This window comes from Chamaea fasciata, unplaced genomic scaffold (genome assembly GCF_029207755.1).
Source record: "Chamaea fasciata isolate MVZ Bird 193981 ecotype frontalis unplaced genomic scaffold, bChaFas1.0.hap1 SCAF_11, whole genome shotgun sequence".
In the NCBI taxonomy this organism is placed as follows: Eukaryota; Metazoa; Chordata; class Aves; order Passeriformes; family Sylviidae; genus Chamaea; species Chamaea fasciata.
This window is the reverse complement of record NW_027094096.1, coordinates 11,611,459-11,635,167: the sequence shown is the minus strand read 5'-3', so window position 1 is coordinate 11,635,167 and position 23,709 is coordinate 11,611,459. Positions and strand designations below refer to the sequence as shown.

At 41.4% G+C, this 23,709-nt stretch overlaps 1 protein-coding gene across 7 annotated transcripts in view; it reads left to right on the top strand.

Annotated features, from left to right (window-relative positions):
• The first annotated feature begins 1,022 nt into the window (after nt 1-1,022).
• Nucleotides 1,023-23,709, top strand: part of TRIP12 (thyroid hormone receptor interactor 12) — a 78,766-nt gene continuing 56,079 nt past the window's right edge. For 3 of the 7 annotated variants that reach the window (XM_066193230.1, XM_066193229.1, XM_066193227.1), the window contains exon 1: nt 1,023-1,212. The gene's annotated coding sequence lies outside the window, so the exon portion shown is untranslated. Of the gene's footprint in view, nt 1,213-10,034; nt 10,125-23,709 lie in introns of those variants that run through there. The other 4 variants (XM_066193232.1, XM_066193231.1, XM_066193233.1 and 1 more) reach the window with 3 other exon arrangements.

Below are 23,709 nucleotides of genomic sequence, written 5' to 3'. Positions count from 1 at the left end.
TTTGATGTTTTCGGAATGACGTGTTAGATTATTCCTTACCCTTTTTATCCCATTGCCTTAAGTCTGATTACGCCAAAAGTGCAGCTAAACTTATCTTTCTTTCTTTAATTTGTTGTTCATTGCGTTAAATGTCGCACCACATGTATTTGTGAGGCATTTCTGAGAGTAGACTTATGTCTGTTTTAAGGGTACAAAATCACGATGTGTATATACTACTTCGCAAGGCTACTAACTCACCATTTTGAAACATTTCTATTTCCTCCTTTCCTCTGGTTCCTCGCCTAGAGCCCCATCCCACAGGCTCGGGAAAGTCCAGGTCGAAGCGATCTCCCACATACTGCGGCTCCTGGTCTAGACGCCCTTTGGCCCATGCCTGGGAATACCCTTTTTGGTAGGCAGCCCTCACGCTGCCGGGCGCTCCCAGCCCCTCAGGAGGCCAGGCCAGCGGCACTTACTGGCGGCGCCTCACGGGTCGCTTCCTGCCGGCCTTAACGGGGCCCCTCGTCCTGCCCCGGCGCGGACGGGCTCCTTCCCCACGGAAAAACCCTTGTTAAAGCCGCTGCCGCCTCAGGCTGCCGGTTCTGCCTTCCTTCCTTGCTTCCTTCCTTCCTGGGCGGCGGAGAGAGCGGCGGCCCCGCGCGGCTCGGCCGCCGCCATTTTGGGACGCCGGCGGGCGGTCTCCATGGCAACCAGGAAGGGGCGGACATCGCGCGGGGTCACCGCTAGCCCGGCCCCCTCTTAAAGGAGCAGCCGCGGGGCCCCGCGGTGCCGGGCAGGGTCTGACCCCCGCCGCCGGTGCCACCAGCGACCCGCGCCCCGGCCGCCCCCCGGCCGCGCCGAGGGGGGACATTCCCGCGGACCCGAGGTGACGACCCCGGCGGAGGGATACCGACCGCCGGCAGCGGCCCCGCCGAGCGCAGCGAGCGGGCCGCGCTCCGGGCCGCGGCGGGGGCTGCGCGGGGGGCGGCGGCCGGGGCAGGGGCCGCCCGCCGGCCCGGGGCGCGCGCGGGCCCCGGCGGGGCCCCGGCGGCAGGAGAAAGTAGTCCCGCGGCCTCCCCCTCGCGCCGCTGGAAGGGGTTCGGCGGCGGAGGCGGCGGACGAGGCGTCGATCGGTGCTGCGGCTTCAGCTGATAATTGAAGGGAAGCGAGGCGGCTGCTGCCGGGAGGAGGGAGGCACGGAGCGTCTGCGGAGGCCGCACCGGGACAAACTAGGTACCCGGGGCCCCTCCGCTCGGTCGGGGGGCGCCGGGGGGGCGGGCGCGGGGCGGCGGGGCGCTCGCAGGGCCCCTCGGCGACTCCGGGCCGGGCCTGTTGTGTCATCCTGGCATTAGCCGAGCTGCCCTTCCTGGCGGCCCGGGGCAGGGGGAGGGGAGCGGCGCCATCCCGGAGCATTGTTGCAGATGGGGGTGGGGGGGGGGCGAAGGGGAGCCGGGAACGACGCGGCGCCGCGCTGGTGAGTGTGTGGGGCGGCCCGGAGGGGTGGAATGGGGCCCTCGCCGTGGAGGGAAGGGGTGGAAACGGAGCTGACAAAATGGCCAGGCGGCCCCCGAGCCCGCTGCAGGGACCTCCCTCGGCCCCAGCAGCCCGGGCAGGGGTGCCGGGGGCCGCCCGGCGGGGAGGGGGCCGGCAGCGCGGCCGCCCCTCGGCGGGCCCTGTGTGGCTGCTGATACAAAAGGGCAGTGTCAGTGTTGACACTGCCGTGCCGATTTCGATGCCCTTCCCCGTCTTCCCTCCCCCACTCCGCTTGGCCCCCTTTTCCTTAGTGGTTCTTTCTTTCCCACTCCCCTTTTATTTTTTTCCCCCCCTTTAAAGAAGGTAGGGAATATCTTAAAGGAAAAAAACAGCAATTTCTCTTTCTTTCCTTCCTGCCCAGCTCGGTAAAAATGCTAAACAATCGGCCGACGTCCATATTTCACAAGCTTTTTTGGGGGGAGGAAGAAGGTGGGCAGAAAACGGAGGCGCCCGTGGGGTCGGAGTCACAAAGCTGGCTGCCCACGAAAGGGATTATTTTCGCAGCTAAATGTTTTCGAGCTGATGTTTTTCTTGTTTTCAGTCAAGAAGCAAGTTGCCTGGTCCTTGGCGTTTGCTTGCATAATGCGTCGTACTTGGAGGCTGATCAAACGCTGGGTTCTGCCTTTCCTGCCTGCCTCTTCCTCCTTCCCTTTTCCCGGGGGGCTGGGTAGTGGGGCAGGTCTGGGGGGGCCGGGGCCTCTGGGGCTCCGGGCGGCCGCCCCGGCGATCCGGGGAGGGGAAGGAACCGAGGCCGGGGCTCTGGCCAGACCTGCAGGCCCGTCTTCCTGTGTCCAACTTTTTTATTGTTCCCCCTTCCCCCTTCCGAGTGCTCGGGCTCCCGGCCGGCGGGGGCTCGCGCGGCTCGGCAGTCCCCAAGTCTAGACGGAGAACCGGAAAATAATAGGGGGGAAGAATGGAAAGTTATGTCGAGGGCTTTGGGGGAAAAACATCGACGTATCGAACAAAGGTCCTGCCTGTGTTGGAGAGAGAGGCCTGCATGTGAGGCCTGATTGTGTCGCATTTACACACGGGGAAGAAATGAGTGCTTGGTACTGGCCTAAATTTATTCTGTAAGTCTGGCAGGGAGCTTAGGGACGCTTTCAGAGAGTGTGTAGTTTGTTTTGGGAGCGTTTTTATTATGTGCAGCAATCCAGTAACAATTTTTATTTTAAATCCTTTTTTTCCCCTAAAAGGACTGTTCAGGGTTTTTTGGTTTGTTTTTTTTTTTTTCCTTCTTCCCGTCTTGTTCAGCAGAAATAATCTTGATTCGGAGCTTCTAACACTGTAATGCAAAACTTTACTCAAACGGAGTAACTTCCCACAGTTTGTGTTATGTGTAATATGAATTTTGAGCTTCCTGGTTCTTTAAAGGCTGCCATAAAGAGAAGTTGAGTAGTTACCAGCTGATAAATTAGAAGTCCATCTATCATAACGAGAAAGAAGAGGAATTCTGAGCAGTTAAATTAATTTTTCAAGATTTTCTTGTGGGAACTGACGCTGTGGGTATACTTTTATAACACTTTCAAAGCTAGCAAGCATTGCTGTGATTATTTCTGTTTATCTCTTGTGTAGTCTTTTCAGTTCTCCCTCTTCCACTCCCAAAACTACAGTTCTAATTGTACAGTTTGGATTTTGGTTTGGGTTGTTTTGTTTTCTTTTTTGGTATTTGTTTTCTGAGATTTATTAAGATTTTCTTTAAGATAAAAGTTTTTAAACAAGTTTTATTTTATGTATCTAAAAATATACATAATGGACGTGAAAGCACTGGAAAAATAACTGGAGCTTTCTATTGTTTGGTAGTCTACTTAATAAATATCAATAGGAGTTAAATGTATTTATGAAAATATTTCAGTTTCTACAGCTGATATTTTAACAGAACATGTTGTATTTGAACTAAGAAGTTTAAAAACAGTGGTCTGGTGAATAAATTCTATAAATAATGCTTAAAGTTTTTTGGCAATATATACATGTTTTTAACCTGTAATAGTTTCTATATTTGTAAAATGCAGCTGAATGTGAATGGTTCAGTTCTTTTGATCTTAAATGCAAAGGTATTTTTAATTTTTATTGTTTAGTGTATCTTATTGTTGTGTTAGAGATACAGGTAATCAGGTTTTTTTTCCCATTCTTAGGGTCTTTTTGAGAAAAATGAGTAGTAAACTTGAATTAACAACCTTTAAGTCTTCAATCTCCAAATGGTTTCATAGCTAGGAACATAAACATGTCTTAGCTCTTAGTAGAAAGATTGTAGGTCATCCACAGTGTGACATTACTGCTTATTAATATAGCAGAGCTACTTCAGTAGGAGTGCCAACCTGTTGAGTAAGAGCTTATGAAAATGGGGTCTTTTGATGTCTTGGAAAAGTTTTTCAGGTCAAAGTGACCATTAGGGGAAATACTCTGCATCTTCCAGAAAATGAATAATCAAAGCTGTCATTCCTAATCAGGAATCATGCACAAGTTTATTTTTTGGCTTTGGGTGGTGTTTTTTGTGTTTTTTTTTTTTTTTTTTTTGGGGGGGTAGTTTCTAAGTTTTCTTTTTTTATATTGTACTTTGTCTTCAAACCCAGAGTGTAAATATCACAGAAAAAAAAAAAAACTGTGATGAATACTTGTTCTTATAAAATCATTCCTAAGTTTGAGGCCTAAAGCTATGGGTGACAACACTCTTCCTTCTGAAGCGTGTAGCAAAAATAAAATGCATTTGTCTTTGATGTGGTCAGTGGAGACATGTTCAATTTCTATGTGGATCCTTCCATCACTGATAAGTACAGTTACTTACTCTGCAGCAGTCCAGAAACATAACCTGACTAAATTCCTTTTATTTCTAAGTGGTGAAGCTGGAGCAGAAGTAGGAGAGTTAGTAAGTAAACTACATGTTTGTACCTGATTTGCAGCTAAATGAATCTCACAGCTCTCTCTGTTAATCTTGTCTTTGTAGGCCCTGATATATTTTCTAACATACTAATTGGTGAACAGCATGTAAAACACTTCTGATCATGGATCTCTTTTGTCACACTGAGGGTAAATTATTGTGACAAAGTATAATCAAATACCAGAGTTGTACAACATGGTTGGCTCTGGCATTGGCAAAATCTTAACCCAGGATGTTTCTGGGATCTCCCATTGGCCTGTTGGGTGATCAGTGTCCTGTTCATCACCTGTCAAATCAGTAACACTCCTAAAAAGCACTTGGTTGACTTTCTTACACTCTCTTCATCAAGGTGTCCCTGCCCCATTGAGTGCTGACTCTGAAGGTAGTAGTACATTGGAATTTTTTGGTTTTTTTGGTAGAGTAACTTAAGAGCTTTGGGTGAGTATGCCTAGTTTTCTGAAGAAGCAATATTTTAAATGTGCCCTTAATATTTTAATTTCTACATAGTATCACAACAGATTAATGGCAGTACATGAAGCAACTTCTTGCTGAGAGTTTCCATAGCTCAGTTTTGAGGTTGGTAACTGCAAAACAAGGTCATACTAACTTTTTCCCTACTGATGTATTACTTTTTTTCAATTTATATGAAATAAAGTGCTTCTGAAGGAGCAAAACTATTTTCAGAGGTCTCAGTGGTCAGCAGTAATGAAAAAATATTTGTGTGTAGCCTCTTGTCTCAGGATCGCTTTTTTAACAAAACAGTTGCTGAATTCATGCTTGAAAGGTGTCTTCTGTAAATAAAGAAATTTCAGCTGTGTGTCAGATGTACAGTGTGTGTGGAGGACAGGGCTAAGTCAACTGGCTTCTCCTGCCTGCTCTCAGGGTACAGCAATGGTTGCTTCAGGACGAAGTTCAGTTTGAGGAGCAGTTATACTCCTAATCCTGCCATCAGGCTGGTAGAGTCCAACTGTGTAAATATGCAGTCATACTCTCCTTCAGTTGTGTCTGGCAGCCAGGGTTCACACAGAACCAATCTGTTTACTCTCCTTGTCTGTGATGAGCCTTGTCTTGCAAGGTCCTGACTGTTGCCAGCCTAACTTGATTCATGAAGGTCCTTGGTACAGATATTGGCAGCAAACTGCCCTGAGAGCAGTGGATGGTCAGTTCTGGAAGGAAAAATTGAGCTATTATTTTCATATAGGAGAAGTGGAAAACTTAGGTGAATTATTGAAAAACTTAATCATGATAGTTTAATGCTGGATTTCAATATCAAAGATGCATGAGAAATACTAGCGATGATGTTCAAGCCATGGTTGCCCCCGGTTGCTCCAGACAAGCCTCTCTTGTCAGGATTCATACAGGAAGCCTGCTTGGAAGGGACCTGAGGAAGTTACTTGGCCCTTCTCACATTTGACTTCCTCTACCCTTGAATAGTTTTTCATTGATTACAACCTGATAAAAAGATTCATCTCATGTTCTCAATCACTCATTTTCTTGAGTGATAAGAGAGGAGAAAAAAAAATCCCAGATCTTACAAACATACAAAGGTATGTGTGGAGAAGAAACTGGAATGATTCTCTCAGTGTGTTACTACACACATTGCCCACTAATACTATGCTGGCTCATGGGCTGGGGGGGAAATCCCATTTTCTCAAGTGTTTTCTGAATGATTTGCTTTGATAGTGTCCACAATAAAGTGCATATGCTGAACTGCAAAGATCTGACCTTCATAAAAGGTATGAAAGGGTCTGAGTCATCTTCTGGAATGTGAACCTTGAGTTGTAGGGAGCAGTTTGGTGTTTCAAAATGGAAGCTGAGGTTCCCTGTTACTTTTTGAATAAGATGGCTTTTTTTAAGATCTAACGGCAAGGTATATTTCACTTTTATTCTGCTTTCAGAGCAACTTGTTGCTGACATCCTGTGTTTTATTGCACGAAGTACAAATAAATAGACTTAGTATAAAGAAGGGCAAAGAGCTGTTAGACTTTTGTAAAGCTGGAAATAAAAGAATGCAGACATGTTCTTTATTTTCTGATGTACGCATGTGTTTTTGGGAACAAGTGTTAAACTTTCAGGAGGCTGTCAAGCCCTGAGATGGGCATTAGATTTAATAATAGCAATGTGCGCCTTCAGTTTTGTGGCTGGCTGTTTGAAGCATGGTTAATACTAGTTTTTGTCAATGCAGAGCAGTAACTCTAATTTTTTACCTTGATTTTCAGGAGTAGTTTTTATTAGTAAAACTATTAGGAAAAATAGATCAGTGACAAACTCATGCCCCAGTGTAACTAAGTGTAGATTCAGCTATGTTTGCTTTTAGAAAGCATGTATGCTGTTTTGTTCTTCCTTGTTTTCCTCTATATCTGTCTTCTGTCTTACTTTCCTTACTTTGAGCTTGTGACAGTTTGTCTTACCAGCTCTGGGTAGGAGAAATTATCTCTCTGTACGTGGGCTTTTGTGTGCTTGAAGTCTGTTCTGTACCTCCAGTCCAAGACTGCTTAGATGTAAAAGTACAGGTAAAGAAGTGTGGAAATCAAAAATACACTCTCGTATAGTAGCTTCTGAGTTGACAACATGGAGGATTTTTTTAGGATCAGAGCAACATAAGTGAGTTGAGGCACTGAAATAGGGAAGGTGGAAACAATGCATAGTAACTCAAGTCAGGGTGGACTCTGATATCCTCCATGCCTGCCCTCCTCCCCCTTCCCTTCAACCCTAAAGAAAAGGAAGAACACACACCTGCATCCCACCCACTCATCAAGGGACTTGAATTACATGTCCTTGATACTGGTATAATCATTAGTTGCTTTCTTTAACTCCTGCAGGTAGTGGGGAGAAGCTCTCTTTGCATTATATATGCCTTTGTAGAATATGTGGTAGATGTGTGTTTTTGGACAAGGTAATATTGTGAGGTGTGGTTGATGCCAGGGCTAGAGGATGGCATCTTGTCCAAGTTAATAATGTTCTGTGTCTTTTCATGTCAAATCCCTTATGCAATTAGCTTATTCAGTGTAGGGAGTGTCCTGTCCTGGGAGGTGTGTGCAGTGTAACTGAATCCTCTGATCACAGGTGAGATGTGGCTGTGCATTTAAAGAGAACAAATGAAGGAAGTAACTGAGGGCGCATATTAATGGGCTGGATGCTGAATTTTAACTTAGAACTCTGCCTTCGTTAGAGAGAGTGTTTTCTTCCTCTTTATTTTGAGGATACACTTTATTTATAATCAGCTTACTGACTGGAAACTCTGATTTCTCCTTAAAACTTGTCTTGAGCTTTGCAGTTGTTCCAGGTGTGATGACTTGTTGAACTTGCTCATTGTACAGGGGTGAGGGGAAGGTAGGAAATTGCTCAGCTGAACTAGGCCAGCAGACAGTCATAAGCTGTGTCAATAAGCCTGAGTGAACAGCACCTGAGAAGTAGGTACATACATGATCTTTAAGTCAAACAGCTGGAGAAAACACAATTTCAGCTGAATCTCATTTAATGCAAGGGATGGAAGCTGCATAACTTAGGCAAACTTAAAGCCACAATTCCAAGTGTTACAGCTTGTGCTTTAAGGATCTGCTGCAGTCTATTCCGCAGTGTTTTTCAAGTTTGTGGTGACAGTGGATGCTGCCATATCTTACTCTGGTAGTATTCTTCCAGTTGTATTTTGCAGATAATATTCTACAATAAAAGACTGGTAATAAAAATTAAGACTGGTGTTATATCATAAGATTGTGAATTAAAAAAAATTAGTTTCACTCTCTTACTCAGTTACAAGAAGCTTGGTGGAAGAACAGATACATTCCTTTGCCAAAAGTAAGGTAGGAAAAAGTATGTTTGTCACATTTCCTCTGTGGCAGCTCTTAAGTTGATATAGTTCTGCTGTATATTTGTAGACTTGCAAATGAACGTAGTCTTGCTGGATACCTGACTCTTGGCAGCCCCTCTGAAACTTCACCAGCACTTTGTAACTAGGATTGGAAGAAACATGTTAAGGGAAATGCCATTGCACACTTCAGTCTGCACATTTAAATGCTCCATGGAGTGGGTGGAAACTGAGCTCTCTTCAGATTAGCTGTGAAGAGGAAAGATGAATTTTGTGGAATTTATGATGTGAAGGAATTGTACCACATTAATGCCTTCTATTAATGTTGACATACTTGAGCACTATGGACATAATTTTTTTTAATAGTTCAGAGGTTCTTGACATATTGTCCCAATCAAACTGGAGTTGGAATAGAATGGACATTGAAAATTCCAACTTTATTGTGCTTTATGGACAAGAGCTCAAGTAATCTAGAACCTGAGAACTTTATATTTCAAAACTTGTGGTAAAAAGAAAAACATAGTGATGAGTTAATTTTTGGGAGTACACTTAAACTAAATGTAAAGTTGGCCGTGAGACTCCACTGAAGTGACAGGTAAAGTAATCTCAATCTGTCATTTTGAAAATACAATGCAGTGACCATACTTGTTGCTAGACTTCATGGCTTCCAGAGGTTGCCTGGAGTAAAGTATATTTCCTGTGTGCTTTTCCTCTCTCACACGATTAACCAAAAGCTGTTGAAGCTATTTTCATAGTTTAGTTAATGTAGATTCCTATTGAGTAATAAATCAAAGGATAAACAGTTATATCATCTGTTTTTCAAAACTTCTTAATTCCTAATAAAATGTATTTTATTCAGATGAAATCTTGGGTTTATATCAGATTGAGATCTCACACTTGAATGCTAACTATGATTCTAGCACCTGTAGTTTTACCAGGAGGAGTGTCAACTCCCTCAACCTGTTCTCAGCAGTCTGCCTGTGTTAAACTAGTGTTGCTTCTGTTTGTGGCATCTGTTTGTTGCAGTTTCACATCTACCTTGCACTTACTGGAAACCCCATTAGGACTCATCTGTACTATTATTTTAATTAATTTTAATTGAATTGATTTTAATCCTGTTTTAGTGGTGTTGGAGCATCTTAAAAACTTTTATCAGAAGTAAGCCATTTAGAACATTCTGCATCACCAGATTGTATAGTGTGTTTTAATTTAAAAGCTGTTCCCCTTCAGCTAAGAAATGGTTTCTTCCTTAGATTCACAGAGTTGCAATACTGTTTTCCTTCACCAAAATGATGTCAGGCTATTTGGAAGGTTAGCTTAGTAAGATAGCAAATCAAAACCAGATAGCAGGTGATAGTGCTGATTGATCTGACTGCAGAGTTCAATTAGTATTTTGACTTTCTCTGTTCTGTAACCCATTCTGAAACATCAGTTGAGTTGAATGTTAGCAACTCAATTACAAAATTTCTCTGTTGCACTTGGATAGGACTCCTATGTTTTTGCCTGCTACTTCTGCGTGGAGCTCTTTCCACAAATGGAATAAACTGGTCTGGTTTTTGGAATATATTAACTTTGGCAAGTTTCCTCCCCCCCGCCCCCTCCTTCCCCCCCTTTGCCCCCCCATGTGGCAGATATCAAACATGAACATATGGGCACAGAGTGACACAGCAATAGAAGGATCAAGCTGGATAAACAACCTCTGCACAGACTAACCCTATCCAAAAGTGTGGTATATGGTTTGTGGTTTTTTATTTTTAAATCCCAGAACTTGCTGCTTACTGCAGTAATTTGCTTTGTGGAGGGCTGTTTTCTGCCTCCCCTCCTCTTTCTCAGGAGAAGGTGTGGGGACAAATTTTCTCTCTTCAGTCAAAACAGAGCTTCTGTGGCAGGTATCATGGGTCAAGAAGGACAGGAAAAGCTTCACAAATTGTACGTAATAGAGGTGTTGGCTTCTTTGCAGTGTCTTCTCTAACTTCCTACACTGTCTGAGAAAGAGAATGGCTGTTACGATAGCGAGAATGGTGTTCTAGTTACTTCCTTAGCCAAAAGATCCAAAGGGGGGGGGGATAGCTTTTTGTAGGAACTTGAGCCTTTAAAGAGATTTTTGTTCCTGAGCAGCTTGAGCATCTCCTCTCTCTGGTGGGCATAGTAGGACAACAGAACTTGTTAGTTGTCTGTAAGGACAAGGAGGACTCTCTGGGAGTAGCCTTAGTAAGAAATGTCACACTTGCCTTTTTGATTCTTCAGTCCTCCTGGGATATTCTTTCAGCATGTCATGTCTCAAAATTTAGGATCATCTAATTTCCAGCCTGAAGGTTTCTCTTAAGTGTTTGCCTGCTAACTGTATTAATACTATCCTCTATTTTCTTCTGTTGATGTTTTATTCTTAGCACTTACTGGAAGTATTTACAACTTTGTTGCCAGGCTAAATAATACAGGTTTTATTAGTTAACTCCTTCACCCTTCTGGTCTTCAGCTGGAATTCACGTCCCTTGACAAAGGCTCACTGTGATGGGATAGAGTATTCCAGATAAACGCTGTTTTTACAAAAGCATTGAGAACTCTCAGTTACTCTGTAATGGTGTATTCACCTAAGCATTGGTTCCTCTTCCACACCTCCTGTCCCATTCCCCTCCAGCATTACTCTGGGAGGAGCTGGAACATGTAGTCACTAATGCCTAGGTCACCTGACAGGGTTTGGCTTACAGTAATGCTTTTTGGGTTCAGTACTGAAGTACAGCATCTCCATATTGAGTGGTAATATTGTACTTCACAGCATTTCAAGTGTCTCTTTAGAATAATTGACTGTTCCATATTTTGATATATCCTTACTATTTTGGATGAGGGACAGTTTTGATAATTTTGGAAAAAGGGGAGTTTTGAGGGAGCAGCTCTGTTTAGATAACCATATCACCTGTGTAGTTATTTGGAAAAAAGCAAGGCTGTAATAATAAAGCTTTCATTTTTTTTTCCACAGGTAGTAGTCTTCCATCGTTACAAACGCTTTCTGTTAAATTCGTGCAATGACGGAATCTGTTGGGATGCTACTTAACAAGAATTTAAATAGTCTTGGGTTTAACAAAGCAGAAATAAAATAATGAATGACCTCTCTTCTATGAGCCAGGAAATAGTAACAAGTGTCTAGAGTTCTGCTGTCAAAAAACAAAATCTGCTGCTTCTGGAGTCTGTTGACATCCTGTCATTACTGAAGTATTATTTAAAGGTTTAATACCATTACACGTTAAACATTATTGCCTGCCTTCAAGTGTTAAAAATGTTTAAGCACCCACAGCTTACAGAGACACTGTTTTTCAGTTGTTTTTCAAAACCTTGGGCCTTTGGCTGCACATTCAGAGTACTTGTGAATATTTTGAGTCCAGCTGTGTCTGAATGTAGAATATTCTTACTTGAGTGTGTTTGCAGTAACACAGCTTTGAAGCCCACTGGGTGGAAACTGTAGCCCTCATCAAAGAGTACTTTTTGCTAAACTTTGGTTCAATGAGAATGTCAGTCTAGGTAAGTTCATGGAGTTAACAAATACAATGTCATGGCACTACTGTCATAGGGAAGGAAGGTAGGCTGTCCTGTGAAAAGTGCTTGAAAAAAAATAGATTTTGTTTCTCAGGAAAGGAGAGGGCCTATTCCTGGAAATACAGTTAGGACTAAGGGTATCTCTTTAAATAGTAATTTGTTTTTTAAAGCAAAGAGATGATTCTTCCTTACTGTATCTTTTGTACTGCTTTTGGTTGGAGGACTTCAAATGCCTGGTTTTTGTGTAAAGTACCTAATTTCCAGCTAAAGGCTAACTTCAGGAGGAGAAGTGAAGTGAAGTCCAAAAGTGTGTACAGGTGTTCAGTTTTCATAGCACTGATTTTAGCTGTGTTGTCATAAATGCTACAGCTACACCAGTAAAGATAATTGCTCCTGTGGGAATCTGTGTGCTTCTGTCCTTTAAGGGAAGGCATTCTGAAGATGTTAACCTGCCATACCTAAGCTTTGAATGACTGAGTCAAGGAATTCAAGGACCCAGAGTTTTGTGTTTATGGATTCAGGAATGCTGCTCAGAGGTCACTGAGTGACAAGCAGAGGAGATGCAAGCTACTGTATTTCCTCAAATTTTCACCTGACTCTGAGACAAAGCTGAGTTGGGGCTTGTAAAGCCCTATCCTTGCCTTTTGTATATGATCTACCTGGTTAAAAAGCCTACTGCAGAAGGGTTTGGGCTTTCTGTTGACAACATCAAATGAAGGATGTGACTAGTGCAAGCCCAGACCTGTGGCAGCTAAGGCAGCAGCTCAACTTATGGCAGAATATAGTGATTTAAATGTCTAAGTTTAGCTTAGATGCATCCAACAGCTAGGTAGTTTGTTACTGCTTAATAGTATTCCAGGTTGTGGCAACAAACTAGAATTGCATTTACTCTTGGGGTGTGTTTGCTCTATTGTTGGAAAGGTTGGTGGCCCAGCTTTGAAGTGGGAGTAACTTGAAAATACAAATTTGTGACTGGCTGTCATTTAAACTGTTTTGTTCTTTGTACTTGAATAGACTGGAGTAGTATTTGTGGTGGGAGAGTGGAGGAGAAGCTGATGTAATTTCAAGTTGCTTCATCAGAATTTGAAGCGTTTAACTTGTGTCAATTGGTGATAGATCAAAGTGTCACGTTTTAAATTGTCTATGTCAACTTGTACAGATGCAATCTATATTTTTTACAAACTCACTAGGTTTCGTGTGCTGAATTTTAACATGAAAATGGTCTCCACTAGCATAGTAGTGAAGCTAATGGTTGTACCCTATCTCTCACACCCTCTGAGGTGCATGGGACTTTTGATAAATACATGTAATAGTTGGAAACTACTTTCTGTATAGTACAAAGACTTTCATGTAGGTTTGGATTAGAGCAACTAACTTGGCTTCCCATTTTGTCTAGGTGACCATACTTACTAGGATGTCTCCCAAGAAATTTAGTTGGAATTTTAGCTGCATAGTGCAGACTCATGGCTCTAATGCCCTCAAGTCTGGCCTGTTTGTTTTCTCTCCTTAGTCAGTGCTGTAACTTCAGTGATGAGTTCAATATTGTATGAAGAGTGTAAGGAAGTGTAATCGCCACTAAGCTTAGAATTAATTGAGTTACAAAAAAACCCCAAAAAACAGAGAGGTGTTTTTCTCAGAATGTCTGTCATACCTGAATATGTGCCGAATGTTTATGCTGTCAGTTTAAAAAGTATACATTATAAAACACAGACTATGATGCCTCATCTGAAATATTTTTCTTGAAAATGGAAAAGTACCTCTGAAACTTTAGGGCTTGTATCATATAACTGTTTAATGTAATAAATACTGCCTTGTAAGTAATATGCTAGTGGTATATTCTGCCCTTGATATAAGAAAAAACCCTGTAGGCTTCTGTTTTTAAAATTCAGTGTTAGATGTTTTATATCCTCCACTTTCTAACAAAAGAGACATTTAATAGAAAATATTTTCACTTAGTTTTTCATAGATAACAGCATATTTGGAGAGCAGTGTTTTCATCAGCTTTCAGTTCTGTGGAAGAAGTTTCTGTTGGACAGATCAGGCTGTTTTCAAACAGCAGTGCATGATTTCTGTGTCCCAAAACTGGTCTGTCAGGGGAACCTTTAAATACAAAGTAAACATACAGATAAATTTTGAAAAGCATAGAATAAAGATCCAAAGTCAATGCAATTAATTTAGCACCTTTGGTAGCTAGTAGAGATTGAGGTGCTCTCTTAGCACCTCATCCCAGTAGTTGATGGGAGAAAAGATGAATTTCCAGGACTTGACATGGAGAAATGGAGGTGTTAGAGGTACTGGGATTACTCAAATGCTTTTTTGCTCATTAATCATATGTGGGATGGGGATGTGCATGCTCCCAGCTGAGTGTCTTTGGTTTGCAGAACAGATGGAAGAGTAAGACAGGCTGCAGCCTGTAGGAAATATGTACATTTTATATTTGATATGTAGGATACTGTGCAGAGGGGAGGGAAGAAACTGGGCTCGCTTCTGGGCCTATAGGTATTTTCTGTCTTTCTTTATGAGCCTGTCTACTTCATATTCTTTTATCTTTCCCTGAAGACACTCCATTCTCTGTGTGTTTTTTACTAAAGTGTTGTAAAGAGTTATTTTATCTGGCACCATGGTGATGCTGCCCTCTCCAGTTAAATATCCTTTTGTTTGTCTTCCTTAACTAGTTCATTTTATTAAATGGCTTATAAGAGGATGAGAGTAAAAGAGGAGGATATGGAGTAGTTCTGGAGTGTGTTACAGATAGTCTTTAAAGAAAAAAACCCCAAACCATGAAAACAAACCAGAAAGATAAGAGATCGTGCATGGAAGTTGAGTGAACTTTGCTTCAAGTTCAGTGTCATATTAACAGTTATTAATGTTTGTGTTATTTTCATGTTTGCAAAAATACATTTTAGGTGTGTAGCAAGATGGATGCATCACTTTGCTTCAAGATATTATATCACTGATGTATGCACAAAGCACTTAGAAGAAACATTGTCTTCCTTTCCTCCTCAATCTGTTCTTTTTCAGTCCTAGACAAGGCCAAAAGTAATGTGTTGTTTTGGGGGGCAGTAGGTTGTAGGTTTGCTCATAAAGCATAGTTAATCATTAGTGTTGGATGAAAGGTCACCAGTATAGCAGACAGCTCTTTGGGTGTTCTGTTTGGGTCACAGAGCAAATTGCAAGAGCAAAGGCTTATCAAACCAGCTCCTGTAATAGCTACTTCATAAATGTAATCATTTTGATCAAGCTATAGAAAACTTGCAGCTCTGCTTGTTCTTTTATGAGTGTCTCAGAATGGTGAAGAGATTATGTTCTTCGGATATGTGTTCTGATTTATCAGAGAGCAGCAGTTGAGTTGGAAGGTAGCAAAAAGCCTAGAACACACTTAGGCAGTACCTGTTGGAACATTTTGTTGATAGAAAGTCAGAAGCCTTTCTTCCAGCTCTGAAGTGATTGACTATTGACAAGAAATTCAGACTTGGACAAACCTAGGCCATGCTAGGACCTTAGGAAAGACACCTCATTAGTGTTACCCTGTTAGTCCTGTGAGCTGTAACATATGGGCATAGTTACAGTTGTTCTTGTTCAGGGAAAGTGTGTGGGTAGCCTGGGAAAGATGAGGTAAAAATCATTGGTGAGGTAAAGCAGAAAAATGTCCTAGTGCTACTTGCACATAGGGAAAGGAGGTGAGGAATTTGTAGCAGACTTTTTTGTGTGTATTCGATGATGTTGAGTTCTTGTCTAGCTTTAAAAGTAAGACTAAATTTGGTATCCTGCTAAAAAGTGCCTCAGAGAGCTCTAATTTGTAGTTTTGCTCAAGTTCAGTATCATGTACAATGCCTTGTTACCACAACATTCCCTTGTTTTATTTATGGAGCATTGAGAAGGTGTAAATGTGCAGTGGAGTAGACACTTGTCAGAAAAAGGTGCCATAAAGTTGTTTAATTCCTTCATAAAGCTCTGGCTTCTGACAACTTTTTCCATGACTGTAAAAGTTTGAACCTTCCTTAAATACAATTGTGGGACCTAATATTGTATGTTGTTCTGTGTATTTAATGTGAAAGAATAGCTCTGAGCACAGTAAAATCATGATCTTACAATTTATGGGATCTGCCTAAAGACAGCTTAGTCCTTAGTGTTTGACAGGTGTTTCTTGGATTGTGACTTTGTTTGGCTCAGCTTTACACAGACCTTCTTTTGTTTATACAGATATTTGGTAGGCAGTTTGGTCCATGATTTCATACCAGGTAAATATCTTTAATTGTGCCTGTGTCAGTAATTTGGTATGTGTATTGGAGCTTACTCCTAATTACATCACTTTAAGATATAATGTAACTGTATAAATTTTTCAGTGGTCGAGAGACTATGTTTGTGGCACATAATTCCAGGATGCTGCTGGTTTGAGCACTGCCCAGTTTAGAAGTCCTAGATGTGTTTTAATCCCTTTTTTTGTTGTTAGAGTACTCTTGTGATAGCAAAAGATCCGTATGCAGATCCTGTGCTGAGGAAGCCGGAAACTTAACCTGTTTTAATTGGATTTCTTCCTCAATGACTGCAATTAAACCATTTCCCAGATTGTGTCATGTGCCACAGGACTCTTGCTATGCATTAGGGCTGTGACTTTTCTGTGTAGCATTTGGATGAAGTCTCTGTTCAGGAGAGCAGCACAACCTGCTTGAGCCCAGTGTGGGAAAGGAAACCTCAGCAGGCATCAGTCTGAATCAGGGCTAGACATCAGTGATTAGAAAAACAACGCAAAAACTCCTGAAATCCTCCTGATTTGTCCCAAATTTGTCTAAATTATATTTTGAAGATGCAAAAATCTGAAAACCCATTCTAGGTGAGTAGAAAACAGATGAGTGAGTACCTTCTACCTGGCCTTGTGTCGACACCATGGAAGCATAAGGGTTTTTTTTTTTTAAATTTTTGTCTTTGTTGTTTTTAAGACATGCTACTATTACTGAGCAGTTTTTTGTAGACTGATTAAGAGCTGAAGCAGAATATTATCAAAATGAAGACCCAGTCTTCTGCTTTTTTACCTTGTTTTTTTAATACCCTTAGACCTGTGGTCTTGAGTTCATATGTGGGATTTTTCTAATCCACGTCTACGAGTTAACTGGTTTTTGTGTTTCTTTTTCCAGCAGTATCTTCTGTGATGTCTAGTCTCTGAATTTCTTCAGTCTAGTGGCTGATTAAAGTTCTTTGCTTTTCATTTCTTTGTTTTGTTGTTTGCCTGTACCCTTGTAGTTGTCTGGGAGATTGCAGAGATCTCCTGTGTTAATTTAGACTTTGGGGGGGCCAAACGACGTTTTACTGGCCGCTGAGCTCACTTGGTGTCTCAGTGATTTAAGACAGCTTGGCAAAAGTTGATTAGGAATTTGGCAGGTCTCAGAAAACCTTCCGTGCTGCAACTTGGGGCAGGTATTGTCTAACAGGCTCTGCAGGTAGGACATGGCTGTGCACCATATCAGTATTTGTCTTGTGCTGTTGCACTTGGTTTTGCTTAAGGGCTGTGTGTACCAGATGCAGGTGAATGGCAAACTGCAGTTTGGCACCATCTGGTCTGTGGCATTGGAATAGGGAAGAGGCTTGGTGTTTGAGCAGTAGGTTCTGCCTTCAGACTCAGTGTTGTAAGTAAATGCAGCTATGCAGCTCAAAGGCAGCTGGGCATTAAGCATTGGCCAGGGCAGATGTAGAGTGGGTGATGTCCTTTTTTGAGTACTTCTTGGTTCGCTTGCATGAAAGTACTGAAATAAGCTCCTGAATTGAGATTTGTACAAATCACTCAGCTGAATTTTTCTTTTTTTCTCTGGTAATAAATGCCCCCTTTCCTATCTTTGCTATACCTGTTTTACTTGGTTTTAGCTTGACCACCTGCTTCTGGAGTGCTTTCTTTTCTGGCAGTGTCACTGATCTGTACTTCATGGAGGATTCCATGCTTTGGTTCATGTCGTCTTACAGAAGATAAAGCTCCTCGTTCAAATTAATGCTTGTCTTCTGAGTAGAGTCCTCTCCTTCATTCTTGCCAGACGATGTGGTTTAGTGTTTGTTTTGGTTTTTAATTTTTTTTATTATACTGTTAGTGAAAGCTTAAACCACTGTTCAGATAGCGACTTTTGGCCTCTACTAAACAAGGGTTTCTGAAGAATCTGAAAATGAAGATCAGGTAAGATTTTGCCTCTATTGCTTATGATGTTTTTTAGTTTAAAGTCTGCAAGAAATGAGAAATTCACATCAGCTCACTTAATGTACAAACAGCATTGGTTTTGGTCAGAATTTGGCTGTTGGAAAATGTGTTCTTTTCTGTTGGAGAGAGCTGCTTTTGTTTGATTTTTAAAAGGAAAAGAACTAGAATTTTCATTGTTGTTACAAGTTGAAACTACATTCTATTAACACCTGGTAGCAGAATTGCATCCTGAGGTTCTCACAGTGCAGACTTTGTCAGTATGTAACACTAGTTTTAAATGTCCTGTGGAGGTGAAGTCAGGCTCTTGCTGTAGGACTGATTGGGCAGAAAAATTGTGCTCTGTGACACAAGTGTACAGAAGATGAAACTTTGAAGGTATTTTTTCCTCACTGTTCCTTTGTTTCCCATTGCTGGGCCAAAAGGGAAAAAGATCTGTCAACAAAGATAAGAAAGCTGGTTCAGTATTTTGCAGCAAACATCTGCTGTGGTTTTTTGTGCCTATTCTGTGTGTGGTCTAACAAATCTTTTGTGTTACTGACATGGCTTAAATACCTCTGGGCTGCATCTTAAGCTGAGCTGTCTCTGTCGGGCTTGCAGCTATCCAGATCAGACTATTCTTTTCCTTGATATAGATTGACTCAGGAGTTTCTGGGTTCTTATGCTTTTGATAATCTTTATATTTCCATAGTAAAAAATTTAACTGCTGCAGAGTTGACTGAATTAGGCAACAGAACTTAACGTTTGGCAGGTTAAAAAGCCAAAATAATATAGAACGCTGAATTTAGACTTAAAAACTACTGGTGTAAACATGAAAATAGTTTCTTAAAGCTTTGGGTCCTGGCTCTCTGCCACAGTGAGGGCATTCTCTTCCTTGGTTAATAAATTCAAGTCAAACCATATACTAGAGGAAAACTTACACTGAGCTGGTTTCGACATGTTACGAACAGTGACATGGAAAGGTATCAAATTTAGTTTATTTGGAGAAGAACAACTTTAATATTAGTATTCTTTAACAAGAGAAAATTCCTTGAATGAAGTAGTGAGTAAATGTTCTAGGAGATTATTTTTGTAGTTAACTCTATTATTCATGCGCTCAGAAACAAGAGGAATAGTTGCTGTTGACAGCACTTTCAATACATAATGTAAAACTACAGAGAAGCAAGAGAAAAAAGGAAATGCTTTTTATGTTTCCTAATTTCTCCTTTGGGTGAGGATCAAAGATCTGATGTTGTTTTGGGAACCAAAGTCCAGTCCAAACTGTAATATTTCAGTCCTTGGTGAACATAAGAGATAGAAAGCAATGATGTGACCGAACTGAAGAGGGATGCCCTCAAGAGAGCATTATATTTGTTCTATGCAACTTCCATAATTTTTCTTCTCAGACTGCAGCTTCTGTTTTTCCAGCGGAAAGAAGACTATAGGAGTAAAGGCTTTTACTGTCTTAATGTTAGGTAGCCCTCTCAACCACCTTGCAAGAGTTCAGTTAAGATTTAATTTCTTGGTGCACAAATACAGTGGTTTTTTTTTCTTCAGTAATGAAATGAAGCTCTGGATTCCTGTGTACCATGAACTGAGAACACCAGTTGTATAATCAAACCTGCTGTACCTGAGCTTGCCCTTGTAACCTGTACAAGCTTTAGGTTTTTTGTCCCTTTAATCTATTCTGATGAGTGGAAATGTTCTGCTGTCTAACTTGTGCAGATGCTTAATTTTTAAGATTTTTTAGCTAACTTGTAGCCTTCCCCTCCATGCATAGGTTTCTCTTGGTTTTTCAGCTGTCAAGTTGGTTATATTGTTGACTGCCAGTGGTACCTGTACTTCTTGGTAGTTTTTAGTAGTGCCCTATTTGCTATTTCATTTTGACTTTTCCGTACCCCAGAAGGACTTACTGAGGTTCAGGCTGTGGCATAAAGGCCAATCCATTGCTTTATTTCTGAAGGAATGATGATTGTCAGTTCTCTGTAATCCTTAATGGAACAAGTTTTTACATTTCTTCCAGGTCCTTGCAGTAGTCTTTAGTTGTCTTTTCCTGTACCAGGTTCAGCGAAAAGCCTCTGTGGTCTCAGACTTCAATCGACCTGCTTGAAGCCTCTGTAACTCAGTAATTGTCACAACACTGTTCTTACCAACACCAAAACGTGATTAGATTTAGAAACATGTATTTGGATTTTTTTTCCTTAAGCAATATTTGGCTTCTCAAATCTTCCAGTCCTCTCAGAAAGACAGTAGCCAGAAGTCAGTAGGAAAATGTGCTACTTTGCTTGCTCGGAGTCATGGCATGGATGACCTTTTGGATCACATAACCCCGGACAGCCTGGGCATTCCTCTGGCAGGTAGTGCTGTGCATCTTTTCACAGGTGTTTTCAGTGTTCTTATCACCTGTGGGAACTTGTCAGTCTTCTTGTTGCAGATAATGAGTCTTTGAATTGCCAGTTTAGCAGTAAGAGATCACAAATGTAGGCGTTTTTGCTCTTCTCCCTTCCTCTTTTGTACTAAGACTTTCTCTTCCCAGTTGTCTCTATGTCATTAGACATATGTACATAAATGCAGTCTGGAAACTTCTCTAGTAGTTACATCTTTTCAGGCTCTTAGCCACTCATTTTGCTGGTCTGTCAAGGTGGCCTTCAGGACTGCCACTCTCTTGGCTAGAAGGGCAGGCGAGGGCTGAGCTCTTGAAAGCCTGGGAAGGGGAAAGCTGACTTCTTAATTCAACAAGGCCCAAAGTTTGCCTTAATTTTCTGGTGGCTGTATGTTGTTAAGTCAGTGGAACCAGGGAATAACTCCTGTTCCTTGACTGATTTATTTTACTTTTTTTTTCTTTATGTTGAAATATTCCAGTGATTTCAGAGAAGCTGAATTAAAAACAACTCTTTCACTGAAAATTAATCTAGGAAGAATATTTTACTGAATGTTTTTTCTTTTTTGTTGGCAACTTGGCTAAGAGCTTACATACTGTCTATAGTTACTCAGTGTAAAAATGGGCATATGAGCTAGTCCTAATGGATAGTATCTTTAGAAACTAGACTCCTTTGAAGTTTGTAGCTTACATGCCCATTTTTCTTACTTCTTCCTCTTAGTCCAGGTTACTGGACTGTGATTTTGAGGAACTAAAGGGGAGGGAGGGCTTTCTGAGCTCTGTGTGATGGCAGTGAGGAGCTGGGCCATAGTTAGCTCCTCTTCTCTCAGGGCGGTTGTTCTTGGAAGGGATGGGGAGTGTGTCCTTGGGTATGTGTACATCTTACACAGATCTGAGATCTCAAGTTACTTGAACTGACATCTATGGCATGAATTTTTAAAGTTTCTGATATTTTGTTAGTGTCGTCTTTGTGTGCTTTTATATATGGCGATGCTTTGATACCTCAATTTGTGATATTTTTGTTTCCCTTTCTTTGTTGGGGTAGCTCTTGTGATTCACCTCTTGCTCGGGATTCCATGTATTTTGTCAACATGGTTAGCAATTGTCACATCTCAGAATGAGAGCTGTCTGGTGTAATTTGAGGTCCTACTTCCACCAAATGGTTGGACCATATAATCTCAAGAGATTCTTTCCAGCCAAGGCTTCTTTTTTAATAGTTCTGACATAACTCCTGTACTTAGTTGGACTCTGCATTAAAAAGACATCTGGTCTGAAGAGGAGTTTGCCTCTGAATGCTGTTAAATTCTGCTTGTCTTCCCATCAACACCTTATTAATGTCTCCAAAGAGAAATGATGAAAGTGATGCAGCCATATAAATCTGTAGGAATTCTGTGCCAGAGTTGTAGAAATCTATTTGCTTACAACTGTACGTGCTTGTTTCCAGAAGAAACTTCCTTGATACCTGCTTGTCTGTCTTCTTGGCAGTGAGGTAATGTTACATCATTAGAAGGTGGTAGAGTCTTGTTTATCCTGGAGATTTTTATGTATGTACTGAATTTGCTCTAGTTGGGGTGTCTGTGCATGCAGTTCTGTGTGTGTGTAGTTATCTAGTTCTTCTCTAGTGTTGGAGAAGGAAAATACAAAAAATACAGTCCAGCCTAATATGTGATTCAGCATGATTTTGTGTGGTTTCTGTATTAAAGGAAGTTATTCCGATAAAAATCACTGTGTGAGTTATACATTACTAGATGCAGTGCAGCAAGGAAGCCTTAGTGCCCTCTGGCATCTTTGAATCATGAAGACAACTTATGGCTGTTCATGGAGAAGGTAGAAATGGGAGCAGATAAAGAGGTTAAGTGTTAGCTTGGTCTTCCTGCGTTGAAAGAAGAAAAGTTTGTCATTTTCTTAAGGCTCAGTGGTTTCACGCAGCTGAATAACCCGGGATTTGCATGAATGCAGATGAAACGCATACACCTTACTGCACCTTGCAGCTCATGGGAAAATGTATTTTCCCCTTGCTTGTGTAAACAGAAATTTACTGTCAGGTAGAAAGGAGGGATGATAACAATTTAGGACATGTTGCAGAAAATTTTTCTAGAAAGTTTTCAGTCTGTTATTGTATCTGCTCCCTAAAATTCTTCCATGAGCTACTTCTACAACCAGAAGGGACAAGTGGCTGCTAAACTGAAAATACAAACTCCTGCCTGTGTGGAGCTTATCTGTTTAAGGTGAGGACCTCAGTGGAAAAAGAACAAGGATGAGTGGATAACTGTTGAATTTGGAGAGTATGGGGAGGGAGAATATTGTGTCAAAATCAGCTGCAGAAGACTGAGTTTAAAGCAACTCCCTGGACTAAAAAGTCAAATTAAATAGACTTGCTGAAGTAGAAGTAGTAATTGAGTACTTGCAAGTGCTTGCTTGTAAGGCAGGTAAAGAGGTGTGTATGTCTGCAGGTAAATGAGGAGAACCTTGTGGACGGTGAGCAAAAATGAGGTGCAGCTGAGATCAGTTGAAAATGATGTAAATCTGAAACAATGGGGCAATTACTAAACCAGAGGCAGTAATTTCTTCAGTTTAGTCACAATTGAAGTCTGAGCTCTTAAATGTGTTATATGCCTATATATTTAGAGTGTTTTTCTATCTTAAGTGACAAGATTTATCACAGAAACAGCTGTTCAAGTAAATTAATGTTGTCTACATTGAAGTAAAGGAATACAGATCTGAAGTATTAGGTGTAATATTTTCTGATATGTGCACTGAACTCTGGGTTCTGGCTGGCAAGATGTGCAACTTGCTGGAAAAAAATGTTCTGAACTTGCAAGGTATATAAAAATCCTCTTGTTTTTTCCTTCTTCCCTCCTCCTTTTGCCTAATACTGACTTTGGGGCAGTAAGTCTGTACAGTTTTGAGGAGCTGGATTGCTGGAGTGGCATTAAATAAGGAAGGCACCAGGGTTTTTTGGGCTAAACTAAGAGACAGGAAGGGTGGTGAGCAGTGTACTTATCTCCAAGCAGGTAACAGGTTTTATAATGGAGCATTATAGGCAGAGGTGCTGGGCGTATCCTGAAGTATTCAGGAGAGTGCAAGAGTCTGAAAAAACCTCTCGCATTACCAAGATTATTGAGAGGAACTTCAAACCCAAAACCCAAACAAAACCACCGCCCAAAACAACAGAACAAATCCAGACCAGACAAACATCCCAAACAAGTTTCAGAGCTCAAGCAAGTAGGTTAAGAGGGCCCTTGTGGAAGAGTTCAGCTCATTTTTTACAGGTACTGTTACTGATTTGCCTTAGTTACACTATTAGTGGCCCAAGAGCATGCTGGAATTCTTCATTTACTTACTGTCTTTTTCTCTCGGTAGCCTATGTCAGGGCAGCTGCTTTAGTTCCTAGTATCCTTCAGGTAGTGATTTGGATGCTAAGGAAAGGCTGATACAGGCTTGTT